This window comes from Leucoraja erinacea, chromosome 24 (assembly GCF_028641065.1).
Source record: "Leucoraja erinacea ecotype New England chromosome 24, Leri_hhj_1, whole genome shotgun sequence".
Classification (NCBI taxonomy): Eukaryota; Metazoa; Chordata; class Chondrichthyes; order Rajiformes; family Rajidae; genus Leucoraja; species Leucoraja erinaceus.
This window is the reverse complement of record NC_073400.1, coordinates 19,798,192-19,813,511: the sequence shown is the minus strand read 5'-3', so window position 1 is coordinate 19,813,511 and position 15,320 is coordinate 19,798,192.

The following is a 15,320-nucleotide window of genomic DNA, read 5'->3' as shown; positions in this document are numbered from 1 at the left end:
CGGCCACCACTCCACTCGAGCGGTTTCCAAGAGAGAGAATACAACAAAAGGGATTCCCCTAGGTTCTAGACCTCGGAATTATGGTGGGATATGATAAAAGTTTGAATTGACCAGAGTGTGCCGATGAGAGAAAACAGAAACCAAGATGGACTCAAAGCAAGTCTAAAATTTACAGGCTTTATTGAACAATGAGAAATCGAATCTCAGCAACACTGCATAATACGTGGCTAAACTTATGCTTTAAACTAAGACTATGGACGGAAAACTATCGGGCACATCGTAAAACTTACTTTACACAATTTTACCCCCCTATATTTTCTTAACCTCTATACTATTTCGGGAATTTCACCAGGTCACTGGGGTACTTACAGTTGGGCTCACGAGCTGTCCAGCAGAGCAGAAAGAGAGTTATAGTTGGGCTCACGAGCCATCCAGCAGGGCAGGAAAAAGAGTGAGTTCTGGCTTGACTCCTGTTTTTATACCTGAGCTTACTTTGAAACCCCCAGGTGGTCCTCTGGATGAAAAGGGTTCTTTTGATGATACCCAGTTTCGATCTGGCATGAACAATAGGCTTCCGATGATAAGGGGCTTGCTGATGTCATGATCCCTCAGCCTGATCGTTATCCCATCGCCTGGACGGGCTCCTATTGTCTCGATGGATGGGTCATCCAAGATGGTGATTGAGCTTGCAGCTGGCCTGTTTACCACCGTCTGCTGAGGCTTGGTTCCTTCCTTTGTGTATCCAAGATAATCTCGTTATCTCCGTCTCAGCCTTTCCTCCCCACACCATTCGCCCAGTTGTTTGATGCGCAAGTCCACATGCCAGACAGGTTTGTGGATTGGGGGGTTTTCCGTTGCAGCCAGCAAATTTGTCTTTTTAAAATGTCCATGTCCTTATCCGAGTTCTTCCATGATTTTGGAGGATTTGCCCCAATAAATTACACTAACATTTTGCAGGAAGAACATTTCACCATTCTACCTGCCATCTCTACTCCACAAAAACTAATAGGGAAAAAACACAATCATCACACAAAGAAACAGAAACTACCTTTACCTTCTTTCAGCCTTAGCAAAGCCTCCTGGGCCAAAGCCCTTCACTTACCCTGAACACGGCACCGCAACACACTTCACCTCAACAGTGCTTTACCTCAGTATGATGGCGCAGTGCTAGAGTTGCTGCCTTACAGCCCTTACGACACTGGAGATCCGTTTTCGATCCCGACTACGGGTGCTGTCTGTACGGAGTTTGTACGTTCTCCCCGTGACCGCGTGGGTTTTCACCAATATCTTCCGTTTCCTCCCACACTCCAAAGACGTACATGTTTGTCGGTTAATTGGTTTGGTGTAAGTGTTAATTATCCTTAGTGTGTGTAGAAAAAAGAAAAAAAAAAGGACATACATGGTAAATGGTAGGGAATTGAAGAATACAGTTGAACAGAGGGATCTGGGAATAACCGTGCATAGTTCCTTGAAGGTGGAATCTCATATAGATAGGGTGGTAAAGAAAGCTTTTGGTATGCTAGCCTTTATAAATCAGAGCATTGAGTATAGAAGCTGGGATGTAATGTTAAAATTGTACAAGGCATTGGTGAGACCAAATCTGGAGTATGGTGTACAATTTTGGTCGCCCAATTATAGGAAGGATGTCAACAAAATAGAGAGAGTATAGAGGAGATTTACTAGAATGTTGCCTGGGTTTCAACAACTAAGTTACAGAGATAGGTTGAATAAGTTAGGTCTTTATTCTCTGGAGCGCAGAAGGTTAAGGGGGACTTGATAGAGGTCTTTAAAATGATGAGAGGGATAAACAGAGTTGATGTGGACAAGCTTTTCCCTTTGAGAATAGGGAAGATTCAAACAAGAGGCCATGACTTCAGAATTAAGGGACAGAAGTTTAGGGGTAACATGAGGGGGAACTTCTTTACTCAGAGAGTGGTAGCGGTGTGGAATGAGCTTCCAGTGGAAGTGGTGGTGGCAGGTTCGTTGGTATCATTTAAAAATAAATTGGATAGGCATATGGATGAGAAGAGAATGGAGGGTTATGGTATGAGTGAGTGCAGGCAGGTGGGACTAAGGGAAAAAAGTTGTTCGGCACGGACTTGTAGGGCCGAGATGGCCTGTTTCCGTGCTGTAATTGTTATATGGTTATATGGTTAATAGTGTTAATGTGCGGGGATCGCTGGTCGGTGCAGACTTGGTGAGCCAAATACTCCGCGTTGTATCTCTAATACTCTAAAAACTAAAACAACTTCACTGTCAATGGGCCATTTTGCTACATTTAATCTTCCTTTCATTGGCTGCTCAATATGGCAATTTATTGGCCACTCATTTCTCCAATCCAATGGCTAGCTTTGGAAATCCACTATTGCTCAGGCATTGAAATACAGTCACTTGTCCAATCCAATACTTTTGCATCCAACATCTATCTTTTGAAGAGATTAAAGGAGGTGTATGTGAATATCTATTTCACCTGTACGGACTACGAGTCCTTGCTGGATGAGAGGGAGCAGGTTCAGGGACAGGTGTTAAAGGCGAGGCCATTGCGAAGACAATAAACAGATATTTATAAATAAAAAGACGTTTTTTGGAAAATATATTATTCGACTGAAAAATTTCCAAGGCATTCCATTAAACAAACTGCAAACTATGAACGTTTAAAAAGAAAAATACATGTAGTGAATCTAAAGCAAAAATGGAGCAAAAAAATCAGCAGGTCAGACAGCAAATGAAAACGGTTAACGGTTCAGGCCATATGACATCTGAACTGTGAAAAATACCAAAATGTTTGTTTTAATTTGCAAAGGAGAGTGATGGCTTGAACAGTGAATCTCTGATAGGATGGTAATTAAGAAGTTAGAAAATAACAAAGAAAAGTGGAAGTAGCAGGTCAGTGTGTGCTAATGGAGAGGCGACCAAAACCTGAGCCAATGTCACAAACAAATGATTTCCAGCAAAAACACATCACTTCTGATAACTCTGCCTGCATCAGAAGATCATGAATTCATTATTGGGTCAGAAGGCTGTATCATTGCCGCACCACCTGTCCTTGGTTGAAAAGTTCTTAAAGCCTCAAACATTTGACCACAATGTAGAAACAACGAACGACAGATGTGGATGTATATCAAAGATAGACACAAAGTGCTGGAGTATCTCAGAGGGACCTGAACCATCACCCATCCTTTTTCTCCAGAGATGCTGCCTGACCCGCTGAACTACTCCAGCACTTTGTGTCTATGTACCTTTGACTATAAGTCCATTGGGTAGTGGTCAGCATGGAACATTCTGAAAGTATACAAGACAAGGTTTTGATGGATCCTGTGGCATGGTATCCTGAGCAGATTATTTTGTCGTGTATTTGCCAAAATGCCTAATCGCCAAAACCCACCAACATACACCAAGACCTCACAAGGCTCGCGTTAAGAGACCCTCCCTGTAAAATCCTTGTACTGTCGGAATCTGACACGCTGCCCTCTGGACAGCTGCTACAGACACTGAAAAAGGGTCTTGACGCAAAATATCATATATCCGCATTCTCCAGGGATGCTGCCTGACCCGCTGAGTTACTCCAGCACTTTGTGGCCTTTTGTGTATTAACCAGCATCTGCAGTTCTTATTTCCACAGAGAGGAGACTGCTGCCCACCTCTTCACTGAGTGTGCATTTGCAAAGACAGTTTGGAGAATGATGCAAGGGTTCATCCTGAGCAGCTCCATAACTGAGCACTATCTGAAAGATGGGCTGTTCCCATGCCACATTCGGAGATGGACATCAAATGTTGCTGGGCGATCATCAACTCTGAAAGACAATGTTTGGTCTGCCTGAAACCTGACCTCCCAGTACAGCAAGATGTCCATGTTGAGGGACTCGCTGATGTTTGGTGCAGCCAACACCAAGGCTCTGTGGGGGAGGATCATATTCTCGGGTCCTTCAGCTGCTGGATACTGAGGGATGGAGTCTGGTGGGGACACCCCTCAAACGTGGGGCTTAAAACTGCTCAGAATTCGTCAGCACCTCTGCTTCTCTATCTTCTGCTGGGACACCCGTGGTTGACTCTCCAGAAATGTTTCTACCCACATGGCCTCATTTGAAGGGCCTTCTTGGATTTCCTTCCTCTTTTCTGAAGCAATGGATTATTTTTGGCTTTACTTGAGAGATACAGCACAGAAACAGTCCTTTCGGCTCAATGGGTCCGCACCGACCATTAACACTACCCTACATACTAGGGACAATCTTACAATTTTACTGAAGCCAATTAATCAACAAGCCTATACCTCTTTGAAGTGTGGGAGGAAACCGGACACCCAGAGAAAACCCACGCGGATACAGGGAAAACGTACAAACTCCGTACAAATAGCATCCATAGTCAGGATCAAACCCGGGTCTCTGGCGATGTAAGGCAGCAACTCTACTGTGGTGCCACTGTGCCGCCATGAATCAATATTAATAATAATAATAATAAATTTTAGTTATGGGCGCCTTTCAAGAGTCTCAAGGACATCTTACAAAAATTTAGCAGGTAGAGGAAAAACATGTAAGGGGAATGAAATAAATAGTAGAGACATGACTAGTACACAAATTAAAGACAGAATTCAATTCAAAACACAATATGAGGCAATTAATATTGCTGTCACTTCCTTTTTAAAATCGTCCTTTCCCATCATGCATGGTGTTTAAACATTTCTACGAAAAGGAAAGCTGTCCCCAGAGAAGGGGAAGTGAAATGTTCCCCATGTTGGCAGAGACTAGAACCAGGGGTCACAGTTTAAGAATAAGTGGTAGGTCATTTAGGACTGAGATGAGGAAAAACTTTTTCAGCCAAAGAGTTGTGAATTTGACAAATTCTCTGCTACAGAAGGCAGAGTTAGATATATCTCTTGGTGTTAATGGAATCAAGATATATGGGGAGAAGCAGGAACAGGTTACTGATTCTGGATGATCAGCCATGATCATATTGAATAGCGGTGGTAGGGCAGAATGGCCGACTCCTGCACCGACGGGTGCTTATCTGTACGGAGTTTGTACGTTCTCCCTGTGACCTGCATGGGTTTTCTCCAAGAACCTCAGATTCCACCCTCACACCAAAATCATAACAGGTTTGTAGGTTAATTGGCTTGATATAAATTGTCCCTAGTGTAGGATGGTGTTAATGTGCGGGGATTGTTGGTCCGTGCAGACTCGGCGGGCCGAAGCGCCTGTTTTCATGTTGTATCTCTAAACTAAACTATTTTCTATGTTTCTATAATGGCACACTCAGGATACACATGCTTCATTCCCTAGGAATAAGTGTGAGGAAGGGCACCGGCCTACCCTGACATATCCTCTCTCATCAGACAGTCCGAAAATGTGAGGACTTAATAAAATATGGATGTTTCAAAGGAGTGACAGGGCTTTACTCTGTCTCAAAGCAGTTCCTACTCAGCTGGTAAGGGGGCCTCACCTGATCGCATTCCCATTGCTCTGCTTTACTCGTCATGTTGATGCACACAGCACGAACCCTTCATTGGCGAAAGATCAGCTAATGTCTTTCAGATGGTCAGCCAAGATCAACATACTTTTTGTCATGCTATATTTTTAATCATTTGCATTTTAGCTATATTAACTTTAAAAATTAATCATTACACTTCAAATGTTGAACTATCGTGGCTCAGCAATCGAGAGTGGAGGTTGTTCCTCAGGTTTGACCTTCAGAGGACTAGTTGGCAATTATGCAGGCCTACTTATAGGCTGGTTACAGCTACAATGTTTCAAAGTGGAAAGCAAGTTAGGCACAGCCGTGGTGTCATAGATAAGAGTACAAGCCCAACACCAGACTCATGAAACTCCTGAAACGGACACTTAGGCTGTGGGCCGAGGAGCTTTATTCTACAGTTTCGTGAGCCAAGTCACCAAACTACATGAAATTTTCACATATTGTGTAAAATAAATTATATAAATCACCCCTGAAACTCGTCATGAAGAGGACTTGCACATTTTTTATTAAATTAGAGAAAAAACGGAAACATTTCGGGTCATTTTGAGTCCAATCAAAGCACGTTTAACATTGAGTTGTTTGCCAGTTGGCCAATCACACGCTTTGCTTCAGGCTAGCACACAACATGGCTGAGGCTGCCCCAGCAGATGCCTGTTTTACTGGAGATTCCGATTTGTTGTTCTGTGGAATAAATGTTGTGGAAACTTGCCGCAGGGTAATTGAATTTAGTGAGAAAAGCATTAAAAAGGCTGAAGAATGTGCTGTTAAGTAGATTGAAGTAGAAGAAAGCCTTGAAAGCAAAGTCGCTGCTGAGGTGCTGGAACACAAGAAGACAGCCAGGAATCAACTCTAACTGCAAGGTAAGATCTAAAGTCTGAATTTATGAAAATCTATCTGTATGGACTTTAATTAATTTAATTGCACCCTTTTATAATGTGAATACATTTAATTCATTCATGAAATTGAGGGCCTAAACTATATGTTTCCATAACACAGTCAATTAAACATTGTCACTAATGCCAGCTTGTTGTAGAGTAATAAGTCTTTAACAACTAATCTCGGAGCTGCCTGCGATAACTTACCGGGAAAAAGTGCTCCGATCGCGGGGCCTAGGTACCCGCGGTATAGTGAAGCCGCGGTCTCAATTAAGAAGCGGCCGATTCGCGAACGCGGAGCCGCACATCATCTCCGCAGGCGGGCGGGTGGGGGATGCTGTAGATGGTGCCGACTGTAGCTGCCGTTTTCAGGCCCCGACAACGGGAGAAAAACGGAGGGATATCGATCGCTATTTATTGGCTTCCATTGCAGTGAGAAATGGTCAGAAATGGTTGATTTTTCTGTAGAAATGAATTGGTGATATGTGAACTAGTTTTTCTATGGTAGTAACCTATTGTTATTCTCATTAACATTAAGAAGAGGTTTAAATTTTATGAATTGAAGTCCATGCAGACTTAATGACTACGAGATTTTTTTTTTTCTATAGCCTCTACTGAAACTTGAAATTACTTATCAATTGTAGTAAATTACAGTGTAAGTCTCATTGACATTAAATAGAGGTTGACACTTGTGTTTATAATTTGTTTGGTTGTTTTGTTGTTTGTCTTTTGCACAAAAGTCCGCGAGCATTGCCATTTTCATTTCACTGCACATCTCGTATGTGTATGTGACAAATAAACTTGACTTGACTTTATGAATTGAAGTCCATGCAGACCCAAGTACTATGAGATGTTTCTTTCTCTAGCTATTCTGCACCCTCTGCTCCTGCACTTGAACTTGAAGTCTTATCTATGGCTGTAAATTACAGTGTCAGTCTCATTGACATTAAGAAGAGATTGACGTTTTATGAATCGAAGTCCATGCAGACCTAAGTAATATGAGATTCTTTTTTTCTGCAGCTTCTGCCCCTCTATGCTTCAGAGCCTGTCCACACAAAAGTGTTTTGTGTGGACATTCACTGTGCTTTAATGAACACTAATTTGATAATTTGCAGACTTGCCATCCCACCTACCTGGACATGCACACATATTTAATTTCCTCATTGATATGTCGATATTGTCTTACATAATATGAAACATGAAAAGATGTAAAATACACCCTGACACATATTATCTTCTATTATTAGGAGGCAGCAGTGTATCCCGGGTTATCATGCAGAGTGCTTCTGCAACATAACAATAAATCGAGCGATAGCAAAGTCTAGAAGGAAGAAAGGTAATGATAGGACTCAAACAACAAATCTTTTTACTTATGGTCATATGATGTTAATTTGAAAAATGAAAAGATATATTTGAGGATGTTGATTTAATTTACTTTTCATTCCTATTCTGTTTTCTTTTTCCTCTTTCAATTGAGTTCAAGACGTTGAAAAGCCTGAAGCAGGTGAATTACCTCAAGAGGCAGTTCCTGATGGTGAAGCAGATGAGCCGGCCCCAAAGAGACTGCTTCGATCCATGACAAGTCATAGTCAACAAACAGCAACTGTCGAGCACACTGGCCGTAGGCATGTCCTACCAGCGCATTGCATCATTTGTAAATGTTCAAAGTACACAAAATAAATAAATTGTGGAAAAAAATTATTATTATATAAGTTTTATTTTAATATGGATCGTTTCACTGTTTATTTGGTCAAATTATTTAAACAATGAGTGAATTACTTATAATAATGGCGTGGCAGTGAATGACTGCGACAATCCACCCACTGATCCACACATACATACATACGCACACTTCCATGCATGCAAACACATACATGCACACATAAATCCGCACACAGACATACATGTACACATCCAAACATACATGCACACATATATCCATCCACACGTACATACAGCCACAGATACATGTTTGAAAGGCACACACAGACACACAAACAAACTACAGATAAACAATGCAACACTTTCAGGGTTCTTTTAGGTTTAAGGTAATAGCCCTCATTTGCAAAGGCACCATCGGGGATGGAGGGGGGGGGGGGGGGGGGGGGGGGGGGGGGGGCTATAACATAAATATAAGCTCATTGTAGCTTAAAATGAATATTCATCGAGTAAACAGAGCATTCGATTCTTGGCCAGGATGTGACATTTACATCAGAAATAAGACGGGTCTCTTACAGGTCTGGCACTGCCCCAGTCCCACTATGGCCGTCACCCCCACTCTCCCCACTTTGGCAGTCAGCGGGGTTCAGTAAATGGGGAAACCTAGAGGATCTGTCCTGATCCTTTAATTAAGCAGGTTCATGAGCCCTTATTACCTGGGATATCTGCTGCAGTCTCATTTAATTTCCTATGAAAGCGACTGAAACATGCATGCCTGGCACTGCCCCGGTCCCACTATGACCGTCACCCCCACTCTGCACACTGGCAGTCAGTGGGGTTCAGTAAAGGAAGGAACCCTCAAGAATTGCCCTAACCCATTAATTAGGCTGGTTCAGGAGCAGGACCTCTGCGACAGTGTCATTAAAAAAACACACTCAAAATGATATTCATCATATTATTTTTATTTTTTTATTTTTTATTTTTTTGTTTATTTTATTAGAAGTTAATACAGCACAAAACAGTACAGTGGAACCTAATTTTAGGTGCCAACTATGTAATACCGTAATCCATTCTATGTACAACCTCTAGTTTTATGTTATGAGAAGAAAGTAAGCAAGACAAGAAAAAGAAAACAATAGAAAGAGGAAAAAGTGGAAAAATAGATGGTAGAGTAGAAAAACATGAAGTGTGTATATAAAAAATAAAAAAGGAAGAGAGAAAGTGGAAAGTAGAAATAGAAGAGAAGGCCCCTTAAAAGAGAATTTTTCAAATCTGTATTCGGAGATGTAGATCTATCCGCGTCATGAACTGAAATCAGCAATCTTTACGGTACCGCTGCATCACATGATTCCAAAAAGTCGATGAAAGGAGACCAACTCCTTGAGAATTGGTCATATTTATCTATTAGTCGGAGTCTCATTTCTTCAAGGCGTGCTATGTCCATCATATTCCTAATCCACATTTTAACAGTTGGTGTGGTTGTATTTTTCCAAAATTTAAGTATCAATTTCTTTCAATATCTTCTCCTATTATTCCAAATATAATCCATTCCGTTTTGGGTTCTATTCTTGACTTGAAAAGCTTTGTAAATATATCAAATATATCACTCCAAAATTTATTCAACTTTGTACATCCTACAAATGAATGTGTTATATTAGCGTTTTGAAACAAACATTTATCGCATCTGGGAGAGACGTTTGGATAAAATTTATTCAACCTCGTTTTTGAATAATATAGTCTATGTAATAATTTGAATTGAATTAAATTATGTCTTGCGTTAATAGAATAGTTATGTGTATTCATCAAATACTTTTCCCATCTATCCTTCGAGATCTTTATCATTAGCTCATGTTCCCAATCTTCCCTTAATGCTTCTGTTGAGGGTGATTCTCTATTTAATATATTATTATAAAAGTATGATATTAATTTTTGTGAATCAGCCTTAATATTCATTGCTTCTTCTAAAGGATCTAAAAATATAGTTTGAAATCTATGTGTATATTTCTTCATAAAGTCACATACCTGTATATATTTAAAATATTGATTATCCTTCAATTTAAATTTTAATTTTAATTGTTGAGTTTGTCCACTTCATACATATCCCCTACTTTCCTAATCCCCAGTCTATCCCATTGTTGATATGTGTTGTCGATGAGAGAAGGTTTGAATGCGGGGTTGTTCAATAGTGGGGTTAGTACTGATAAATTATTTAATTTCAAGGATAATTTTATTTGTTTCCAAATTCTTATTATATTGTGAATAATTGGGTTCTTCTGATATATTATACTATTCAATTTTATCGGTGAGAGCAGGATCGTTCCTATATCGTGCGGATAGCACTCCTCTTTCTCCATTCTTATCCACTCCAACTGCTGAGTGGAACTATCCAGCCAGTACATTATGTTCTTAATATGCATTGCCCAGTAGTAATATATAAAGTTAGGTAATGATAAACCCCCAACTTCTTTAGATTTGCACAAATGCTTTCGTTGAATTCTATGTGTTCTGTAGTCCCATATAAAATTAGTGATAGTGGAATCTAATTTTTTGAAAAAATATTTTGGAATATATATTGGGATCGCTTGAAACAAATATATTAATTGTGGTAAGAAAGTCATTTTTATAGCGTTAATTCTACCTATCAATGAGAGCGGGAGCGTTTTCCAAAATTTAATCGTATCATTCAGTTTATTTAATAGTGGTATATAATTGGCACTAAATAATGATTTGTGTCTTCTCGTAATTTGAATACCCAGGTACTTGAATTTTTCTGTTGCAATTTTGAAGGGGAATTTTAGTAAGTGTCTCGAATCCTGTGGTTTTAAAGACATAATTTCGCTTTTATTCCAATTTATTCTATATCCTGAAAAAGAGCCGAATTCCTCAATTAGTGTTAATAAGGTGGGTATACACGTTTGTGTATTAGTAATATATAAAAGGATATCATCAGCATATAATTAAATTTTATTCTTTGAGTCCTTGCTGTTATATCCGTCAATATTCGGGTGATTTCTAATCCTTTCGGCCAGCGGTTCTATCATAAGGGCAAATAGCAATGGTGATAAGGCACACCCTTGCCTATTACCCCTTGATAAGTAAAATTTTGGAGATAGCGTATTGTTAGTTAATATTCTTGCCGTAGGTCTATCATAAAGTAATTTAATCCATCTAATAAAATTCTCTCCCGTATTAAATTTTTGGAGTACCTTGTATAAATACTGCCATTCTACTTGATCAAATGCCTTCTCTGCATCCAACGTGACCACTGAGATATCTTCATTGTCCTCATTATGAGAGTACATTATATTAAAAAGCCTTCTCAAATTATTAAATGATTGCCTTTTGGGTATAAATCCCGTTTGATCCGTATTTATTAAATTGTTAATATAATTATTTAGCCTTCTAGCTAGAATCTTTGCTAAAATGTTCTGATCCGTATTTAGAAGTGAAATAGCTCTATAAGAACCCGGTTCATCTAAATCTTTATCTTTTTTTGGTATAAGCGTTATTGTTGCTTCTGCTAGGGTTTCTGGTAGTTTATTTTCAGTATAAGCCTGCATGTATAAATTGAATAATCTTGGTACAATTGACTCCTGAAATCTTTTATAAAATTTATTACTAAAGCCGTCTGGTCCTGGGGTCTTCCCATTTTTCAGTGAGTTTATTATTTGTTTTATTTCTTCACTAGTAATCCGTGCTCCTAATTGCTCTTGTTCTAAACTATCCAATTTTGGGAGCTTGCAATTATCTAAAAAATTTGTAATTTTACTTACATCAGTCTTTATTTTAGATGTATATAAATTATGATAAAATTGGCCAAACCTCTTATTAATATCCTTAGGCAATGTTAGAAACTCACCCTTGTCCGATTTAATTTTTGTAATAGTTTTTTCCTTTTCTCGTTGCTTCAGTTGCCTCGCAAGTAGTTTATGTGGCTTATCCCCAAATTCGAAGTGTGCTTGTTTTGTAATTTGGAATAATCTTATTACTCTAGCCGATAGTATTCTATTGACTTTATATTTCAATAAAGTTATCTTATTATGTTTATTTATGGTTGGGTCAGTTGCATTGTCCAGTTCTAATAATTTTATTTTCTGTGCTATCCGCTGAAGTTCTCTTTTATTTTCCTTATTTTGAAAACTTTGGTAAGAGATTATGACACCGCGAATATATGCCTTGAAGGTTTCCCATAATAGCGGTGCAGAAATACCCGGTGTGTCATTTATTTCGAAAAAAAGTTTTGTTTGTTCTTTTATATACTCATAACCCTGCGGGTTATTTAATATGTGTGCATTGAACCTCCAAAAAGGTTTTATACTCGGCATTCCCTCAATTTTAAGTATAAAAGTCAATGGTGAATGATCAGAAATAATACTATTATGATATGATGGTTTATTCGTATACGGGATCAATTTTGTGTCCAATAAGAAATAGTCAATTCGCGAATACGTTTTGTGAACTGATGAATAAAATGAGTATTCCCTACCACTTGGATTTGCTATTCTCCAAACATCAGCTATGTTATTATTTTTTATATAAGTATTTAAAAATTCACAGGTCTTAGTTTTAACAAGACGCTTCCCTAGCTTTATTGATTTATCTAAGTATGGATCTATAACACAATTGAAATCTCCCCCCATTATTATATTTTGAAAATTATGCTCTGCGATTAAATCTATGATTTTCCTAAAAAATTGTGGGTTATCAAAATTAGGCGCGTAAATATTTATCATAGTTAATGGTGTATTGTAAATTTCTCCTGTGACTATAACATATCTTCCCTCTTTATCAGATATGGAATTCTTTAATTTAAAAGGTATGCCCTTCCGAATTATAATGGCCGTGCCTCTTGCTTTAGAGGTGAATGAGGAGTAATAGGTTTGACCTATCCAATTTGCCCTTAATCTGATCTGAGTTTGTTGTTTCAAATGTGTCTCTTGTAGGAAAGCAATATCCATATTTAATGATTTTAATTGTGCCAGAATTTTACCTCTTTTAATTGGCTCATTCGCACCTCTGATGTTCCAACTACAGAAGGTGAGACCTCCGATATTTATTCGACTATTATCTTGCATTGGCTATTATTACCAGACTGTATGATTCATGTGATGCAGCCAAGTACCTCAGAATCCCGAATCCAGAGTTGTCCTTCATAATTTCTACAGCAGTTCTACATCTCCTGACACTATTAAACATAATTAAGGGAAAGAGAAAAACATAAAATAAAGTGTACATAAAAATGATTGAGTCATACAACACATAATTGTGAATAAACAAAAAAAGTGAATGTAATTTATCAAAAAAGCGATAAATTACAAAAAGGCCACCTAAGGTAGCTAGATTTGTTTTTAAATTGACCTCCGTCGATGAGATTATGCACTGGGCCTTATCCCCCTATTAGAATTTGACCCAACGTTAGTCGGTTCCCTCTAATTGTTACCAAAATTATCATATCAGGTCATCGCTGAACAGTTTAAAATAGAATAAAATAAAAGGGAAGGTAGAAGATTTGGATTAAAATAAAAGTAATTATGGGTTAAAATACCTCGTCAAAAATTACACTTTTCATTTACCTGTATGTTAGTTAATTCATTATTAGTATTTAGTAATTAAAATATATGTCTATCCTCCCCCACCCTTCCTGCTATATAGTTAATCGTGTTAGTATAGGACATTACGCTTTTAACATTGGTTGAGTTTATTGCGCGTAATTGGATAATATGATAATAGGTCATATAGTGTGGAACAGATGCCTCATATCATGGCCATTTCAAAAGGAGACGGTCTCATAGTTCTCCGTGCTGAAGGGTTTGGTGACGTGCTTGCAACCTTGAGCTTTTATATGTGCTTTCAGTTCAGAAGATTAGTTCGGCCTGTGTTATTAACAGCACATTCTTGCCAGATAAGACTGTCTGGTAACTGTCTGAAGCGTTCTAGTGTTTTAATTTGAACAGAAAAAACAGTTTCACAGATAAAATGGCAATTAATCTGTTCCTCCTTGAATTTTGTTTAAAATCTCTATATTATTTTTATATAATATAATAATACTTAATTATCAATGATTACATTCATATTTACGTTACATATATATATATTGGTATAATAATATATAGTTTAAATGGACTGCAACACAGAAATAGGCTGCCCATGGTGTAATACGGGCATTAGCCACTAGACGGCGCCTATTTTTCCGATCTCATTTTCTAATTAGTTTAATTGATTAATGTGCAACGTTCGGCAATTACGAGTTATGACTTTCTTCTCAATTATATTTCATTCAAATCTGTGGAAATGTTCATGTAGTTTGGTGACTTGGGTCACAAAATCCTATTTCTAGACGCATCTTTGATGCTCGGCCCACAGCCTAACTGTTCCAAGCTCTAACACAGGCTTGGATTACAAGGTGGACAGATGGATGTGCTCAAAATTTCCTTGAAGAAATACAGCTTCACACTGTCTTCAGGGGGTCCTTGGCCCATGAATGTTCAAAATTCAGGATGGCATTGAGAACTTCCAACTCGTGCATTGGAAACATGCTTGGAGTCTTTTATTTTGTCTTTCTCATCAGTTGAATTCTATAAAGCTCCCAATCCACAGGCCTATGGCTATTTCTGCAACTTTATAAGCTTCTACACTTTACCAACACATACCTGTACCACCCATTAAAGCTTTGAGTCATCTGCAAAGTTGGAGATATCACATTTGGTTCTTTCACCTAAATCATTGATCCATGTTGTGATGGTTCAGTTCCCAGCACTGATCATTCCCCTACCCCATTGGTCACTGTCTCTCACCTGGTCCAAAATCTGTTCATTCCAACAGTTTTTTCTTTCCTGCACTTCTCAACCCATCCAAACCACCTGCTTTAATTTTGCTCACTTACAATTTTTCCGGGTCTTCATTAAAAGCTTTTGCACAATTCAATACACCTATCCACTGGTCACCCCTGATCTTTTCTACCAGTTGTCTCCTGTAAAAACTCCAGTTGATTTGTTAAGCATGATTTCTCCTTTTTAAACACAGGATGACTGTCTAACCCTGTTAGTTTCCAGCATTTTCTTCTTTACTGATGGTAGACTCACTAATATGATTCCTTGTTAATTTTCTCTGCTCTTTACTCATACTGGTTTTTGTCAGATACTTGGTTCCATGGAAGATTATTTGTGCCTACATTTATGAAGATAAAATTGAAAGCTACATATAATTGTTCTGTCATTGCATTGTTCCCATTTAGAATTATCCTGGATTCCAGTCATAGGGAATAAGGATCTGTTTTCACAATTCTTTAATAGCAGGGTTCAAAATTAACGGTTGCCC